The sequence below is a fragment of the Lissotriton vulgaris genome, unplaced genomic scaffold, assembly GCF_964263255.1.
Source record: "Lissotriton vulgaris unplaced genomic scaffold, aLisVul1.2 SCAFFOLD_654, whole genome shotgun sequence".
In the NCBI taxonomy this organism is placed as follows: domain Eukaryota; kingdom Metazoa; phylum Chordata; class Amphibia; order Caudata; family Salamandridae; genus Lissotriton; species Lissotriton vulgaris.
The window spans coordinates 531,727-550,064 of NW_028247511.1; the positions used below are offsets into that span (position 1 = coordinate 531,727).

Genomic DNA, 18,338 nt, shown 5'->3' on the forward strand with positions numbered 1-18,338 from the left:
AAATGTATTGCCACAATTGCAATAACTGTTATTATAAAAAGTACGTACAGTAAGATAAGTATTGCGAAATAGAACTGTAAAAGCATTGATATGGTTTCTTAGCCATACAATGGTTTAAAAGTAATAAAACATATATACAGTCATATATACATTAGGCTAACATACTCAACTGGTGCTTCTAACTAAGCCTACCCCAGTGTGCCTGACCTAAGCCTAACACGTGAGAAGGGGAGTAAGTAAGTAGCTTTAAGTTAAGTTGGTTTTGCCAAGGTTTGTTTCAAGAATTCTCGTCTAAGGGTTTAGTCAACACCATACCTCTGAATAGAATGATGGAGGATTGGTATCTCCTTCAGGGGTCTCTCTCGATATCCCAGTCACCCGCGAGGGTAAACTGGAAGCGCCGGGACTGGATTTCTCTGCACGAGAAATGCAGCGGCTTCTCTCAGCGCGTCGAGGAAGGAGGGGTGACAGCGTCCGCGGGCAGCTGGGCTGGATGTCTTCGCAGAGGACGGCTGCACGGCTCCTCAAGCGTACTGCACCATAGGTCGCGCTGTAGCGGCGATAATGGTAATCAGCAGCTTCACCACCACAGGATAGCAGGCTGCAGCGACAGAGTGCTAGTTTTTACCAACACGGGGTCATGCAGGCAGCTGGCATCAGCAACATGTTCGCTCATTGCTTAAGGCAACGTTGGTAATATTTATACCTGACAGGTGCCGGGTTTGACGCAAGTTTGCTGGACATAAGACGTCAATTAAAGATGTCACTAGGAAGTGACAGTTATCAGTTGCTCATTAGAGTTCTATTACTAATCAAAACATAGCAAGCGGGGATTTCCAGGTTTGCTAAGTTTTTATCTTGTTGAAGAACTCGGAGTGTTATCTAGGAATATCAGATAGTGACTGCTGCTCTGTCATTGCACTAATTTGTCGCAAAGGAAGTAGCAGAGAGTCATGCTGGAATGTGGCTCTGTTCGTGTGAGGCCAGAGATGACTTTTCAGAAAATCGCACTTGAACGGTTATGCCAATATAGGGAATAAATGGATTTATAGCCGAATAGGGGCATAAGGTCACAGTATCGATCAGGAACCTAGATAAGCACGCAACATCACTATTCTTAGTTGTTCTGTGGCTATAATTGTGTGTATTATAGTGATTTTTTCTAGTTTCCAGTGTTCCCTTGTGCTCCCCTTAGATTTTTGGAATGACGGCCAAGAAATTAAGGTCTGGTAGATTATTAGTGGAAAGGTCGTGCTCCAAAACTAAATCGAACTCCCTCCGAAATAAGGATAGCCACGTTACACAACTTAAGGGCACCTGCCAGTTATTCAATCTCTGGGAAAGGAGAAAGAATAGCGCTACAATTGTAGAGCCCACGCCCGATGTCATGGATGTAAAAGGCCTTGCGGTAAAAGACCACATTACTCTGATGGGATCAAATACTGAGAGTTTGGTGGATCAGAACAACCAGAGAAAGGGAGCTACCACATTAGTTGCAGTAACGGAAGGTCCGCCCTTTTTAGACAAGTGTGTGTCTTCCCCCTTGTTTACTTTAAGGGATATAAATATACAACCCCTTCTTCCCTTTCAAACCCCACCAGAAGCCATCACAAAAGTAGGGGGGGCTATAGAACTTGTTCCTTTTTCTAATCCCAGCGAATCTCCACCTAAACATTCATTTAACTCTTCTCTTCCAAGAGGAGTGCGAAATAACAATTTAATTTCTTCTGATTTAGATATGGAGCTTTGCAGGAGATATATTGAGGACGATACTGGTAAGGTTTGTGATCCTATAAAAACACCCCCAGTATCCGTTCCCCCTGGCCTCCATCTCTGTAGCAGTACCCCCTCAAATATCTCCCAATCAAATACTTCAATGAGCCCCAACCTTAACATAACAGGCATAGATGCCATCCATCTGCCTAGGTTAGATAAACCCGTTTCTGACTCCCCCTCCTCTCTTGAACATTTACTTTCTTCCATTCTGATATTATTAGAAAAATTTGTCGGGGGCTCTGACTGTGTACTGGAAACAGTTACTCAAATACTGAAGGTCTTATTGAGCAACCGACAAGAGAAGGAAATCAGTCCTATTTTAGAGGCAAGTGGGCAAGATCCTGCAGTGCAGAAAGATCTTGTAGTGAAGAAAGATCTTAAGATAGAGAACGGGGCTCCTATTACTTCTCAACTATCTCATGATAGGGAAAAATTAGCTCCCCATCGAGAGCTCCGACCTCCAACTGTATAGTTGATCTGGACCCAGCAATGGAGGTCCTACATGAAACTGTTTCAAAGGTAGACAAGGAACTCTTTCCGATTTTTAATATGCAGCGGGGCGAGGGAGATAAGGAGGTTTTAGATTCAGAAGACAATAGAAAAAAGGGTAAATCAGGGAAAGGTAAAAAGAATGGGAGGAAAAAGAGGAAATTAATTAGAAGAATTGAAAAAAATAGGCGGATAAAAATCCTTTTTGGAGAACATTTGGATATGTCCACTAAAAAGGAGCCACATCAGGTCTCCCTGCTGGTATTAAAAGATAAAAGTGGGGATGTAAAAGGAGCTGTAGACACTTCAATCTCCTTAGTACAAAGGCCGGTCTCATCGCCATCAATTCCCGTCATATCCCTTATTAATCCTCCTTGCCCATTTATTGAGCACAATACTGAAAAAGGGCGCTCCCCTAGCTTAGTACTACAGGGGAATGAGATCAAATCTATTGACCCTGCTTTAACAGTTCTCAATCCTCTGGCCAGACCTTTTTCTGACAAGAGGGAAGGAGTAGTGGTTTGTAAAAAACCTTCTGAAATGTCCAAAGAAGAAAATATTGAAACCCTTACTCTTGATTTCTTCCCTCTATTTGACGCAGACTGTATCTTAAATAGATCACTACTCCTTAAATATTTTCAGGAATCAGCAAATCTGAAATTAATGCAATCTGCAGATATAGATAAAGTATTGATTCTGAAGTCAGAGGCTGAAACTCAAACAAGGGTAAAGTTTTACTCTAAATTAGTGGCAAACCTAATCCTGCAACGGTCGGAAGATTTTCAGAGTAGAGGGATCGATGTTATGCCCTTTTGGTAGGCATGGGCGGAAAATCCGTTCCGCTTGCGGATTTTGCGGATTTTCGGGAAATCCGCAATCCGCGAGATTTGCGAATCTCCCGCAAGATCCGCAAATCCGCGAGCAGCGGATTTTGCTCGCACTGCTCGCACTGTTCGCGTGAGTTCGCGTGAGTTCGCGCCCCGCGAATAAGTGCAAAATTGCAGAAATACGATCTTAGCAAAACTGAAAGTAACTACTTACCAGGTTCAAAAGTTCAGGCTCATCATTAGTAGCCATTTCCTGTAGTGCTTCCTGAGGGGCCCCTCCAGAGTTCAGTTGCCAGTTGAAACTATTATGTGACCCTGCTCTGAACCTCAGAATAGTTACACATATGCCACAAAGGTCCTGAATTACAGCTAAGGGAGACAAGCAGGAGCCAGGCTGGAAGTTAAAATCCATTAATCAGCCCCTAATTCATTATTGTCAGTTGGGGCAGGGCAGGTGTTGTAACTAATTTTGCAACAATGAAAGCACTAGCAAGTGCAAAAGATCACTAATCAGGGCGCACTAAGGAAGCAGGTGCCAGCTAAAAAAATATTCTGTGACACATTAATCAGCCCCAAATTAATTCAGGTCACTTGAGGCAGGGAAGGTGTGCTTTGCTTTGCCGAAAATAATGTACACTGGACAACCAGAGGGTGTGGTGATGAAACAGAGGGTGGCATGGGTGGGCCAGAGGGTGGCATGAGTAGTCAGAGAGTGGCAGTGGTGACAAAGAGTGGCAGTGATGAAGAAGAGTGTCCCAAACAGGCTGGACACGTAGAAACAACAAGTTCGCGAAACTTGCGACCCGACAGGTAAGTTCGCAATTTGCGAAAGTGTACAAAACCCTCGCGAACTGGCAGAAACACGGGCGAACACAAAAAAAAAAATCCGCAAATTCGCGGGAATTCGTGGATTTTGCGGATTGCGAATCCGCAAATCCGCAAAATTCGCGAACGCGAGATCCGCAAAATTCGCTCATGCTTACCTTTTGGGGGAATATCCTCTCTCGCAGACCTTTTAAAACCTCAAAATCTCTAGGTTCTTTCTCTTCACTTTTGCAGGCAGCCTCCGGTGATATAGAACAATCTGGTGGCTTTGATGATTTAAAAATCTGCATTTCAAAAGATCTCCGCTTTGTGTCATACACCAAACCTCCTATGCCCCCCCTCCCCAGGAAAATGTTGAGGTTGAAAGTCTCAGATGGAACTGGTTGCCTGGTGTTCTCTCGAGGAAATTGACTAATAAGTACGTGTCTTATTCTCATCTTTAGCGGCAATATATCGATATTATCTTGGAATGCCGCTGGGTTGAAGAATAGTCCCGAAAAAAATCAATTTCTCCTATCCCTAGAAGCCAGTGTGATCTGTCTCCAAGAGACATGGTGTTCGGATAATATTCTGATAGGAAGGGACTATTTTGTATTGGAGGGCTACGCTTCCCCCTCCAGGAGAGGCCACGCTAGTGGGGGTATTGCCTGTTTATTGTCCAACCAGATAAAATTGAATTTCTCTCATTATCTGGATCCCTGTAATCTTTTTCAGGCTATAACGTTGTTTAGTTTCGACAATGTTGAAGTTTCTAATCCTTTAATTCTGATTAACGCCAATATTCCCCCCGAAGTTTGTTTTAACCCAACTCTAAAAAAAGTCTTTGCCTATATACAGAGTATTAGGGAGAAAACTCCTTCTTCTAACATAATCCTAGTAGGGGACTTGAATTGTAAAATCTCTAATTTAAGTATGAGCCTGTTTCGTGACAAATACAAAGAAGAATCACAGCAGATCCCCCAAGCTCTCTTCCCTGAGAATATTAAAACAAATAAGCGAGGGAAGATATTGCTTGAAGAACTGTCTGATATGGATGGGATCATTGCGAATGGAAGGCTTCCTTCCGATTCCCCTGCAAACTTCACCCATAAATCTAATCAGGGTGAATCTATTCTAGATTATGTAATAGTGGAGAACTCCACCTTTACCTTATTGAAGGATCTTAGGGTTATTAAAACTCTCTTTAGCGACCATAAAATACTATCTACTCTTGTGAATTTAAATCCCCCCAAATCTGACCAGTGGTCACTTAACAGTGATCTGGTAAGTTTTGGACTTAATTCCGGGAGATGCTACTGGAATATAAAAGGCACAACGAGAGTTAGAGAGTGCTCTTGATGTAGCAATAAATGACCTCGCTAATTGGCATGGCTCAGAAATTGTGCGCTTCTCAGATTTTATGAAGGCGGTGATCTTGGTTGCAAAAATTCCAAATAAGAAAAGATATACTACAATACCCTTCAGCCCCTTGCGACTACTCAACATAGAAATAAATAAGTTAGTAAGGGAACAATATTTGAGTAAATCAGCTGAAGGAGCGCGTAGAATAGCCCTATTAAAAAGGAGGAGGAGAAGGTTCCAGGCCAAATTACGAAAAGAGGGGGAGGACATTATTTGGATAAAATTAAGAGAGGCCGCCTTTAATGGAGAAATGAAACAGTTCTGGTCCCTCATAGGTGAGGGCTGCGGGGCCAGAACAAGCCCGCTCCCTATCCCCATTGAAGAGAAAAAATGGGTGGACTATGTCATAGCCCTTTACGCAAGTAATGGAACAGTGGTCCCCTCCATAAGTTTTAATTAGGACAGTCAGCCTTTCGTCATATTTTCGGAAAAGGATATTGAATTAGCTATTGGGGAAATGCGATCCTCTGGGGCCATTGGACCGGACGAACTTCCAATTTCTGTTCTAAAGCAAAGTAGTGCAAAATGGAGCAAACTGCTATGCCCGGTGTTCAACATTTGCCTTCTGAGCGGAAAGGTTCTTCCATCTTGGAAGGGGAGTATTTTGGTTCCCCTTTATAAAAAGGGTGACCGGCTGTCTCCTCAAAACTATCGTCAAATTGCTCTCCTGGACGCAATTGGCAACGTTTTTGCAAGATGCCTTTTGAAATTAATTAATGATTGGGTGGATCAGACCAATATACTTCCCTTTGAGCAGACGGGATTTCGAAAGAACCATGGTACCATGGATAACTTAACAGCACTGCAAGTAATAACTATTAAATACATCAGGGTCAGAGGGGGGAGAGTCTATGCAGCTTTTATAGATTTCTCCACAGCTTTCGATAAAGTTGATCGCCCTTTGCTGTGGAGGAAACTATCGGCTTTTGGTATGCCAGTCCGGCTCGTAGACCTAGTTCAGGACCTCCACTCCGATACCTGGTGCAGAGTATTACTAGGAGGGGAGAGAGGCTTATCCCAAGCGATCCCCTCGGCCAATGGTCTCAAACAGGGCTGTTTATTGGCCCCGCTACTGTTTTCCCTTTATGTTTGTGAACTCCCCCAGACCTTATCTCTAAGCGAAGGAATTGCCCCTCTTTTGGGGGACAAACCAATTACATGTTTGATGTATGCAGACGATATACTGCTTCTAGACCTCACTCCAAAAGGACTAAATAATCGTCTGCAGGCATTACATGTATTTGCAGAGTCCCATCATCTGAAGATTAATATCTCTAAAAGCAAAGTAATGTGCATGATGGGAAAGAAAAAACAAAATCTGGGAATTTTAGTTGGTCTCTAGGTGGTCATAAGCTAGAAATTGTAAAATCCTATGTCGTTTTAGGGAAAATAGTATGTGGTAACTTGAGCGATAAGGCCCACATTGATAACAATACTCGGAAGGCCATGTCACAAGGTAGAGGACTAAATGCACTTTATAAAGCCACAGGCAAAAGACATTTTGTTCATTTGCTAGAGGCTTTCCGGGCAAAAATTCCAGCCTCTCTGCTCTACGGCATTGAACTTATTGATTTGGGGCAATGGGGCTTCTTGGATACTGTCGAGGGCAGACTTTTGCGATATCTTACCACGGTTAACAATGCTTGTACGGTGGCATCCCTTAGGCTTGAATTTGGCATACGAAGTAGTTGGGTTCAGGGCCTGGCGGGAGTAATACGTTGGTTCTATTGTTTGGCCAAGGGAAAACCGGCCACTTTAAGATACCTTATAAAAAAGAATTATTGGGCCCCCTAAAAGAATACTCCCTACTTATAAAGAATTTTAGAAGGGCTGTTACACTACTCGAATTGGAGGAATCAACTCTCTTTTTGCTTTCTACACACCAGCTAAAGTCTACCCTAAAACTAGCAACATGGAATTTAAGTTTTAGGAGGGACAGAGATTCACTTATTTTAAAGAAAGGTGCTACTCATGCTGTCAACTCCTGTTTATTTAAACAGATGCAACCTTATGCTTCCTGGAACCTTCCCCATGGCTTACGCCGTTTTTGGTTCCTCTTGAGGCAGGATCTCCTCCCTTTGAATAAATTATTAGCAAGATGGTATGGTTCCTCTGACAAATGTAACCTGTGTAATAATTCGATCCAGGATACTGCCCATGTTCTCTTCGTATGCCCTGTCCTAATGGTTCACCGCCGAAAGTGGGTGAGACCACTTTGTCTACAATTAAGCATTTTGTCTGCCAACTCTTTTGCCGATGCTATTCATAACCCCCCAATGAAATGTTTTGCTACAGAATTTTTAACTTTTTAAAATGTTTTTTTAGATCTGTATTAATGGATATGATTCCTTTATTTCAGTTACTGCGTTAATAGAGTGTATTCTTATGGATTTTATGTATCTTTAATTGTTGTTGCTTTTTCATGTCTTGTTTTTATGTGGACCATTTCTGATTAACTGATTATCAGTTCCGCATTAACATTTCTTTAGATTAATAGTAATCCTTTGATCTATGAAAGCACAAGATTCTACATGACACTAAACCTGCAGATACTATTAATGATAACACCTATAATAGTCATAATGAATTATGTATTAGATTGAGCCTTCAAAACTGATTGGATAAGTTGGTATTTTTCACTTGATGCAGATCTGGCATGATGGATTTTTACAAAGATATAAGAAAGAAGGGTTAACATAAAATGTTGATGTTTTATATTTTCATATTTTGTATGGCCTCTTCCTTTTTATGAAGCCTATTTATTTAGCAAAACTGCAGATATTGTTTTTTTGTGTATGTGTTTCTCTAACCTACGTAGGTCAGTCAGCGAGGCCTCCCTGACCGCACACCATTCTGTCATCCATAGGGAGCACCGCTTCCAGTCTACGTAGCTTTGCTTCTTGTGTCGCTGCATCCTTTTCTAGTTGTCGGCGAACCCCAAAAGATGTTTTAATACATGCCCCCTGATGACCACCTTCATGGCCTCCCACTCGAGCGCAAGGTTCGGCAGTTTTCTCCAAAATAACGGTCCAGCTCCTCCGAGAGCGCGGCGCAAACTGAGGGTCGGTCAAGGCTTGAGCACCTAGATGCCAAAGGGGTATCTCAGAGCGAACCCCGTGGCATCTCAGAGCGAACCCTGTGGCCCCCAAACCTTAGTGACACAGGTGAATGGTCTGAGAGGTATCTGGGAACATAAGTTACTGGTGATATCACTTTGATTAATTTCCTGAGATAGAGTATGCCTTATAATAGCATAGAAATTACGATAGTAATATCCTCAATATTTTTAGCAATCAAGAGATATTGGAGTATAAGCCACATTAATGTTTTCCTGACTGGCCATTGACACAAATCTTCTAGGGCAGTGAAATGCTGCTGGATACTCCTGCGGAGATCAGTGGTAGATGTGGTGTTACTGTTTTTCCAGATACCCCTTTTGTGGTAATTTCAATATTATGGTCCCTACTGCCAGTAAACTAACGTGCAATTCAGGGAAAGGCTGATGTGCTGCTCAGACCTTAATGCCCACTGATGTTTGCCTATTTTTCTTCATGAAAGTTGATGACTGGGACTGTGGGACATGGCATCATCGGAAGAACTGGCCCTGGCTGCTCAGACAGTGTTGGGTAATTGAGCAGCTGCATATTGACCCGTGCCTAGAAACTCTTTGCTGGTGATAGGCATAATAAATGCACTAAACCACTGAATCAGTCACATTAGCAGAGGCCAGTGCACCCTCTGCTGTATCAAGATGGTCTGCTTCTAGTACTGCATCATGCACTTGAGCTGTGTGTTTCCACTCTGCCACAAAACAGCTCTCTCTGCAGTCTAGCTAGTCACCTTTTCGCTTCAACCCCCTAGAATGCCCCCAATTTGTTTCCTACTTGTCTTCTGTGATGATTACTCCTAACTCCTCATCCTGTAATCTAGATCTCTTACTTATCCATGTCTCTTAGAATGGGTTATAAATTCTAGAGGCAAAGAGCTTGTCCATGGATACCTACTCTTTATTACAGTTTTACAAATGGGTTATGGGCCGTCTTGTGACTGCCTTTTTCTTGTCTAGTTGCAGCAATCAATGAGGGATTTGTGTGTATCTGAATCTCTTAGGGCCAGATGTACGACCATTGATGTTTGCGACTCGCCAATTGCGTTAAATTGTGAGTCCCAAATTGCATGCCTCATGCATATTAATGAGGCACTCACAATTTGCGACCCCATTGGGAATGGCTGGCCCTCCCAGGTATGGTGGCCTGCTGGGCTCAGCAGAACTCCATGTCTGGGACTGCTTTTAAAAAAAGCAGTTAAAAAAAAAATGCAGCTCGTTTTCCTTGAATGAAAACGGGGGATGCATTTAGTAAAGGAAAACAGGATGCATTTTAAAAAAAAAGGAAAAATGAAACGTTTTTGATTCATTTTTTAAGGGCAGGTAGTGGTCCCTGGGACCACTGCCTGCCCCTAAAAAATATTTCCCCTGCATTCACAAAGGTGAAGGGGTCCCCTAGGGAACCCTTCCTGTGTGCGAGTGCTTTACCACCCATCTGAGAAGGGTGGTAAACTGCGACTGTTTTGCGACCACAATTGCAGTCGCAAAACAGTCTTACATAGGGCTCAGAATCGCTCTTAGGAAGGGACACACTAATCCTATTTAGCGAGTTGCAAATCATTTGCGAGTCGCCAAATAGGGTTAGTATATGTTTTTGGCATGCGTAAACAGGTCGCAAACCCGTTTGCGCATGCAAAAAAGGGTCGTACTTCTGGCCCTTAGTTTCTTTTACACCGTATTGCGTCTTTGTGTGTTTGAAAGATTGAATCACTCCCTTTCAAGTAAGTAAAGTGCATCTTGTTGAACACCATTTGCAAAATACTTCACTTTCCATGCCCAGTGGAATTGCTTGGTTGCTAAAAAGTTGGACGAATTGTGCCAATAAGGAAGTGAGATCCATCCTAGCGTCCACTTGGTTCCAAACTCTGCTCACATCATTCTTTTAACAAAGGAGAGCGAATCGTTAATAGGTCCAGCCTTTGCATTGAGCCATAAAACACTTACGCAGGTGTCAACCTGCCATTGTATTGTAACGAAAACACAGGTGTTTTTCAGTTTAAACCTTTGACCACTCCAGGAGATGTTTAAGATGGGATGTTCGATAATAGACATCAACTGTAGTCAACTCTCACCCACCCCTCTACCCCCCCAACACCATGTAGTGGATGGAATCATACTGTTGATGGTACTCAAGTCTCCCTTCTCCTGTCATAGAAATGTGTCCTTAGTTGTTGGGGTGGCTTAATGGCAGAAATAGCAACTTTGATGGCAACATCATCTCTACGGTTGAGTTGCACCCAACCCCCAGTTGGGCAAGGTTATGCCACCTTTTTAAATCTGTTCTGATGCCTTTATCTAGTGGATGAAAGATATTAGCATACTTAATGTCTAGTTGTGCAGAAAAATTTACCAGAACATATTTAATCGAGCTTGAGTTCTTTTTGAGACGGGAATACATCCTGATACATCCTGATTTCAAACCCTCTTTTTACCTTGGATAGACACGCTGAAGGATGTGCCCAAGGAATATGTTTTATGATTTTATTAAACCCAATGTGCTATCCCAGTGTATACAATTTGTATAGTTGCAAATATAAAAATGAACAAACAAGTGGCAATACAAATTGTTACTAAAATATATTTCTATGAGTATTTCTATGTTTAAGCACTGTCCAGCTCACTGACATCTCCCTCCCCCAGCAGCATATCTGCTCCAGTGACTACTACCAGTGAACTTCGCTAAGTCTACCTTCGGTCTATTGAGATCAGAACCCACAGTATCGGCCAGAGGATGGAAGCCGACCTCTGGGACTCCCATGACCTGCCTTGTGCGAGCATATTTTAACCAGTGGCTGCTCTTGGACCTGGACTTGTGCAAAAAGAAGTTAGAGACACTGGGTGGTAGGGAAGAAACTGCTACGAGCTTTGTGGAGAGTCATTAACAAGACCACCATGGGAGGCAGATCCTTCTCATACCTGGCTGCTAAAACATGGAACTCACTCCCCGCTTACCTTCGCCTTACCCAGAACCAGCTAGCATTCAGAAAGCAACTTAAAACGTGGATATTTGACAAGTAAACCTCCTCCCCTGTCTAAGCGCCTTGAGACCCTCTGGGTATGTAGTGCGCTATACAAATTCTCTGACTTGACTTGACTTGACTACCATGTTAGGAACCGAGACTGTGAGTCGTTCCCTCAGCCTCCTTTCCTCACCAGTTTCAACATTACTATTCGCACTGAGTCCAGGAGTCTTTCCTTTGGGTGGGTTAAGCCAGAATCCATACGCTTGCCGTTGGCTCCCAGAAAACCAAGGAGAAGGCTAGGGAGTTTGTGAAGGAGAAATTGAGATTAGCTCGCTAGATACGAGAGTAAAGGAGGCAGGAGAGATAAGAGGAGTGGGGGCAAGACGAAAGAAAAAGGGACAGAGGGGAGAGGAAAATGCAAGAGAAATAAAAGAAGAAAACATTGAAGGGAGTGAGGGTAGCCTTCAAGATAGAGAAATGTATGATTACAGCAGAGAGAGATACTCCTGGGAAAGGCAACACGCCTCCGACTCAGCAAAAGTTACAAAAGAGCTTTTCCCATGTATGTGGAAATGTATTTTTTTTTTTTTCAGTTTGTAGAGCGCGACAGCTACCCAAAAAGGGTTTCCCGGCGCTAACGGAGACAAGAGCCACATAACACGACAGAGCCACAGGTTATTGATTAAATAGCCAGGTTTTAATGGCTTTCCGGAAGCGGCCATAACAGCTTATAGAGCGGATGTCCAAGGGGAGGGAATTCCAGAGCCTGGGACCCATGGAGGCAAAGGACCTTCCGCAGGGGTATTTTGGAATGGTCCGTGAGTTTTAACACAGCCTGTAGGACTCCGACTTTGAATAACGTTTCGATGGCAGCTGTTTTAATGAGTGGCTTGCCAGTAGACTCCTTGGAAGAGTGCCTGTGAATGATCAAATGAATAATGAGCAAATGAAGTAGCAACTAAAATCACTCCATGAACCTGAGCTCAACCCTCTTGTAGATAAGGCACAGAGAAGACAGGCTTAACTTACAGGCAGGCAATTTCTAAAGTATTTAAATAGTACTAAAACAATAATAAAGTTGAAATGCAAAACTATAAAAATCCCAAAATGAATTAGATACCTTGAATAATGTTTAATAAACAAAATAACAAAAACATTCCAACAAGGGGAACTGGATATATGAATTTTTAAAGTTTCCAGTAGAAATAGCTCCAAGAAGCACCAAGTGTCAATGTTGTCCTATGGTCACAGCAGAGCAGGACCTGGGTGAATTAGGCGCTGACTGTGATGGAGCGCAAATCAGGGATACCAACCAGGTTCACCCTCGGCAAAAGATTTCACCTTCTGACTTAGAACTTTAAGTCCCAATCCACCACATGATTGCACTTCTGCAGCCCCCAGGACTCCAAAAGAGGCCTTTAGAGACTCACTGGGTGTCAGGCATAAGCCAACAGCAAGGCCCAGTCCAGAACCATTTTGCCCCTGGTCAGCTATGCAGTTGCTGGAAAGGCCCCTTGTAAGCTTGTTGCATTCCTGTTGCTTGAACATGAGGTGAGACTTCTGATTCTTGGCATCCAGTTCCTTGTCCTCGGTACAAGAGGAAGAGCATGTTCAGTCCTTAAGGGCTCTTTTCAGATCTCAGACTGCAGGTACAGTCCTCTTCTGATCTTTCACAGATCCTGCAATGTTCTTAGGAGAGTGTCTGGATATGCTACATTTATGCCTGGCACCAGCTACCAGGTCAGAATGAATCCTGCGGATAACCTAACCAATGCCAATGAGGGTCAAGGTTCCTACCATTTTGGGTATTTTTAAGAAGATGCACAAACCTTCGGCTACACTAAACCTGGGCTTTGGGGGTTCTGGTTATATGTGGGGAGTGTACTATGATAATCCTAGTATCCTCCCCCATCTCACACTACAACCAGTTCAAAACAGCCACCCTACCACAAAAAAACTCATAAACAAAAGTCTTGTAGAACAAAAAATAGGGTTTTCAGCAAACAGATGATCGATACAAAAGAATTGTTTTAGAATCCTGTTTCCCTACATTGAAGTTCTCCTCGGTTATATGTAAACCCAGCAGACCTATCAAACAGGCTTTGATAATATGTAAAACAAAAATGCCCACAGTGATTGGATCAGGCCCTAGGGATGGGAGGGTTGCAAAAGATTGGCCTCGGCCGGGTCAGCCAACTTTTGACTGTGACAGAAGAGGCCGCTTTGAATGGTGCCCTCAGCTCGCATATGAAAATCCCTGGCAGACCTGTCGAGCAGGATTTAATGTTGCACTGTCAGAAAGGATACTCACAGCTCCACTCAGTGTTTTCCGATGGAACAGCCAGCCTTGCTACAGTGAAAATAACTTTTGGGGCTTATCACTTTAAGGACATCTATAAAATTAAAGATTTACTTCTCCGATTTTTAAATACCATACAGCCTGCCTTGTAGGCAGTAAGGCCTACTTAGGGGTTACTATGATTTAAGCCTGTAAAATGGGTTTATTTGTGACTGGTCAAATTGCAGTGTTTACACTCCTACAGTCAGGCTACACTAGTATTCCTGCAGTCATGTTTACACTGATACTGTAGTGGATGGCACAATGGATGCTGCAGTTCACTTGTGACATTTAACTTGCACACCTTGGATACACTTTGGTACCGTATACTAGGGACTTATATGTAAGTAAAAAATGCCAATTAGGAATATTTCAGCTTTACTATAATGGAAGGAGGAACACAATAGCTCTTTCACACCCACCATATGTAGTGTATTAACTGTGAGAGGTGATGCAAAAGGGCCTGTGGCACGCAAAGTATCAATAGGAGAAATATTCCTTCCTGCCTGTGGTTCTCCTCCTTCCTTCACAATAGATCTCAGCACATTCTAAACAACCACGCTCTTTCTGATCAGTCACCACTGTCACTTCCCTTATCCGAAGGATCTACTCTCTCCTGACATTTTCTAACCTTTACAGAACCGTTAACCGAAATGCTCAAACTCCCCCTCATCTCATACATGTAAGAGAATGACTTTCAACTCTGCATGAAAATCGCATCTCCCGTTGGCATCAGTATCCTAAATAACACCTTCACAAAAAAGCAACATTGGCTGACTCGCTCCCTCCTCAAACTCAATGCCCTCAAAACAGATTTCTTATTGATCTCAATGCCCACCATTGCCCCTAATATCAACAACTAGCTCCCACAGCTTACAGCCTTGAACTGTGCCCCACACATCATTGGCTCAACTAAATCCCTAGGTATAATCGTGGACAATGCCCTCCACATGCAAAAACACATTAGTTATTTTTTGTTTGTTGTTTTTGCAGTTTTATATAGCGCGAACTCGACCCAAAGGTATCAGAGCACTTTACATGAGCACCAGTTGCATTACAGACGGACACATTCATTTATAGGCATCATGAGATTAAGTGATTTGCCCAGAATCACAGGATGTTTGAGCCTTCCACCAGACTCGAATCTGGTTCCCCAGCTTCAAAATCGGCTGGCTTAGTCGTTTAGTCACACCCTCTCCCACTAGCGTAACCACTAGAGGAGCTACGCATCAACTGCATGCCCTATGGAACCTAAAACCTTTTTTCCCCTTGGCAGACCTCAGAACAGCGGTCTAAGCTCTTGTTTTATTGAAATTAAACTATGCTAGCAAGACCCATGGTGGCATCCCAAAAATCACACTTGTACCCCTGAAGGTGGTAGCTAAGCTCATCACGGGATAAAAAAAAAGTGATCATATCACCTCTGACCTCCAGTCTCTGAAATAGCTACCCTATGAAGCAAGGATCCATCTCAAAATTGTTTGTATGACATAGAAAGCGCTGCACCACAACACCCCCTCTTTCCTGACCCAAAAACTGGTAGAAATAGATCTTCCAGAGGTACAAGCTCCTTGCTACCTAAGCCACAACATTTTAACAAGCAGCAAACCTACAACTGATCCTTCTCCAGAATTTCCTGCAAAATCTGGAGCTCTCTCCCTCCCCAGATCAGTTGCAACCCATCTACTTTCAGGAAAGTAGTAAAAATTCTACTTTCCAACAAATTCCTTTCACACTGAAGACATGCTTCCCTCTCCTTATGAGAGACTCGTTCCCGCCTGCTCTTCACTGCTTCTTATCACACCTAGGCCCATACCCACGAGATCCTTGATAATATCCTGCTTTCCCCAGGCATCTACACACCATCCTGACCCCAATCGGACTTTGCTTATGTCAGTTATGATTGACTCTTTGTTCTTATCTCTCTGCTTACCATTTACTTTGTAATACTCTCCTTATGTCTTATACTAGGTTTTTGTAAACTGTTTACCAATTTGTATCATACACTCCTTAGTTATTCTTGTGAAGTGCTCTGTCACCTGAAAGGGTCTTGTTCACACTATAAAAAACTCTAAAAACAAAATAAATAAATACAATAGGTGCCTACTGGGTTAGGTTTGAGAAGAAGTATTTCAGACCTGATTAGAGTTTCCCTGATGCAAGTGGTATAGACCTAATAGCTGGTGGGGACAATATGGAGTACCCTCTTTCCAGATTAGAAGTAGATGTCAGTAGCTTGTGTGCCATGGCTGATGGAAGTTAAGAGAGAAGCATGGTACTGGAAATATTTTGGGCTATGATCTCACTGCAACCGGTTAAGTATCAGGACCAGGAGCCTAGAGGTCTTGATAGTGTTAGAAGTGCCTACTAGAGCACAGACTGCACTACTGGAAGAGACTGTGACATTCCCAGACTTTCAGAGTCTAGAGAACGGTTTTAAGCAGATGAAGGCAGACTCTCAGAAGGTCCAGGCAAAGGCACCCATCGCCCCAGCTCAACATGGAGAGGAGGATAAGAAGAGAACCATGTGCTAGTGTGTGAGTCATGGATTAATAAGAGGTTTATAGTCCTCTAGTACTCAGGAACTTCCTGTTGTCTCTGGCTCATTAAGGTCTGTGGGTGGGAAAGTTAAAGAGTCAGGGCAGGTTGGACTCGGCTTTACTGGCCAAGAATGCATCATGACAGAGAGAGATCCAGTACAACTTTCACACTTGGCAACTGCGTGATAAGCTGGGAGGTAAGACAACAGCACCTTTATCCCCACTGCCTGTGGTTGGTGCACCATTTGAGAATGGGACATTGATCTTTTTGGTTCATTTGGCCTCTCCTCAGCCTCCTGCAACAAATAGTTCTTAGTTGTGGAGAACCATGCCGATACTTACCCAAAGGCAGTACCTCTCAGCAGCACCACTGTGAAAGTAGTTTGAGGGCACTCCCAGAGATCTTTTCACAATCAAGATTTCCCAAAACAGGGATTCCAAACAAAGTTACAATTTACATCTCCTGTTACATGACAGAAACTTGGGAACAAGCTGGTTGTGATCTATCACTTCTAAACAGCATACCATCCGCAAACTAGGTGGTGGGTGTAATGCTTTACAAGACCCTTATGAGCACAATGGGGACTCTACCAGAGAAACTCTTTGCTATTATCCACTGAGGACTGAGGATTTCTGTTTTGTGTTCGGGCGCTATGTCTTTGATCATTATATAAGATTAGGTTGCCAGGAGCATGGGTTGTATTAGAAAATAGTATGTGATAAGACATTAATGTATTAGTTGGCAGTCGAGTAAGGTTTTCAATGCTATGGATCCAGAAGGTAGTGATGATGTAAAATTCACAATGATCCAGTTGAAAAGTCTTCTAACACAGCTTAATAAATAGTATTAATGTAAATCTTAGTAAATACAATAGATGAATGTGCATGATTGCCATTTAATTGCAAATCTAGCTTCATGACACAATACTGTAAATACGGTGGCCTATTGACGACAAATCTAACATATACTGAAAGGTCCTTCTGTAGTCCGTCATTGAGATTGTGGTAAACTCTAGTCCATCATTGAAAGTGTGGTAACCTATAGTCTGTTGTAATCAAAAAGAGAGAGGAGAACTAGAGAGGCTAGTCCGTTTCCCAAGTTTATATGTTAGAAATCAATGAGAACTAGCTCTGGTTTAAATTGTTTGTATGTCTGCGGCTGGAGGAAAACCATTAGGTTTTATGAAGGCTCTCATGGAGCCTCTGCCCGGACAACATATTCATTGCGGGCCCAGCGACATTGCGGAAGTGCACATGGTCCTGGCCCCCGGCTGAGCTCCATGCTGAGTTGTTCGCTAAAATTAGGTGTACAACTCGAGAGGAACCACCTCTTGCACATATAAGAACCGTAGCGTGTGCTTTACACACAGGGCACTGACAAACTCATACTAACGCCTGTAACACTCTACACATACAAGGTCCTGACGAAAGCCAGTAGAAGAAAAGGGCTGGCTGAAACTAGTTGACTGCACAGGACGTCGGTGGCCATAAGCCTACCGTGCACATCCGTTAGCCTTTGTTTTTATTGACTGCCTGGGGCCCACCATTAAAACAGTCTTTGGGACACCCAGGACAGTATTTAAAACCTCACTCATAGCACACTCACAGCACCCTCATGAACCAAAAAAAACAGCTCCGCAGTAATCTGGCGTTAAAGCACACCTGAGGTACACTCGGTACCTCGGGTGGGGCCCGATGATGAAGCATGCCACCAACTAGGCTGGTGGGTGAGGGCCTTCATAATACCTAATGGTTTTACTCCACCCGCAGACATACAAACAATTTAAACCAGAGCTAGTAACCTATAGTCTGTCATTGAGAGTGTGGTAACCTCTAGTCCGCCATTGAGAGTGTGGTAACCTCTAGTCCGTCATTGAGAGTGTGGTAGCCTATAGTCTGTCATTGAGAGTGTGGTAACCTCTAGTCCGTCATTGAGAGTGTGGTAACCTCTAGTCCGTCACTGAGAGTGTGGTAACCTCTAGTCCGTCATTGAGAGAGAGGTAACCTCTAGTCCGTCTAGTACGTCATTGAGAGTGGGGTAACCTCTAGTCCATCTAGTCCGTCATTGAGAGT

General features: G+C 43.2%; 1 protein-coding gene across 2 annotated transcripts in view; it reads left to right on the top strand.

Annotated features, from left to right (window-relative positions):
• The window catches only part of LOC147665156 (butyrophilin subfamily 1 member A1-like), a 140,021-nt gene that overhangs the window by 60,173 nt on the left and 61,510 nt on the right, over positions 1-18,338 (top strand). The gene's annotated exons all lie outside the window — the stretch shown is intronic.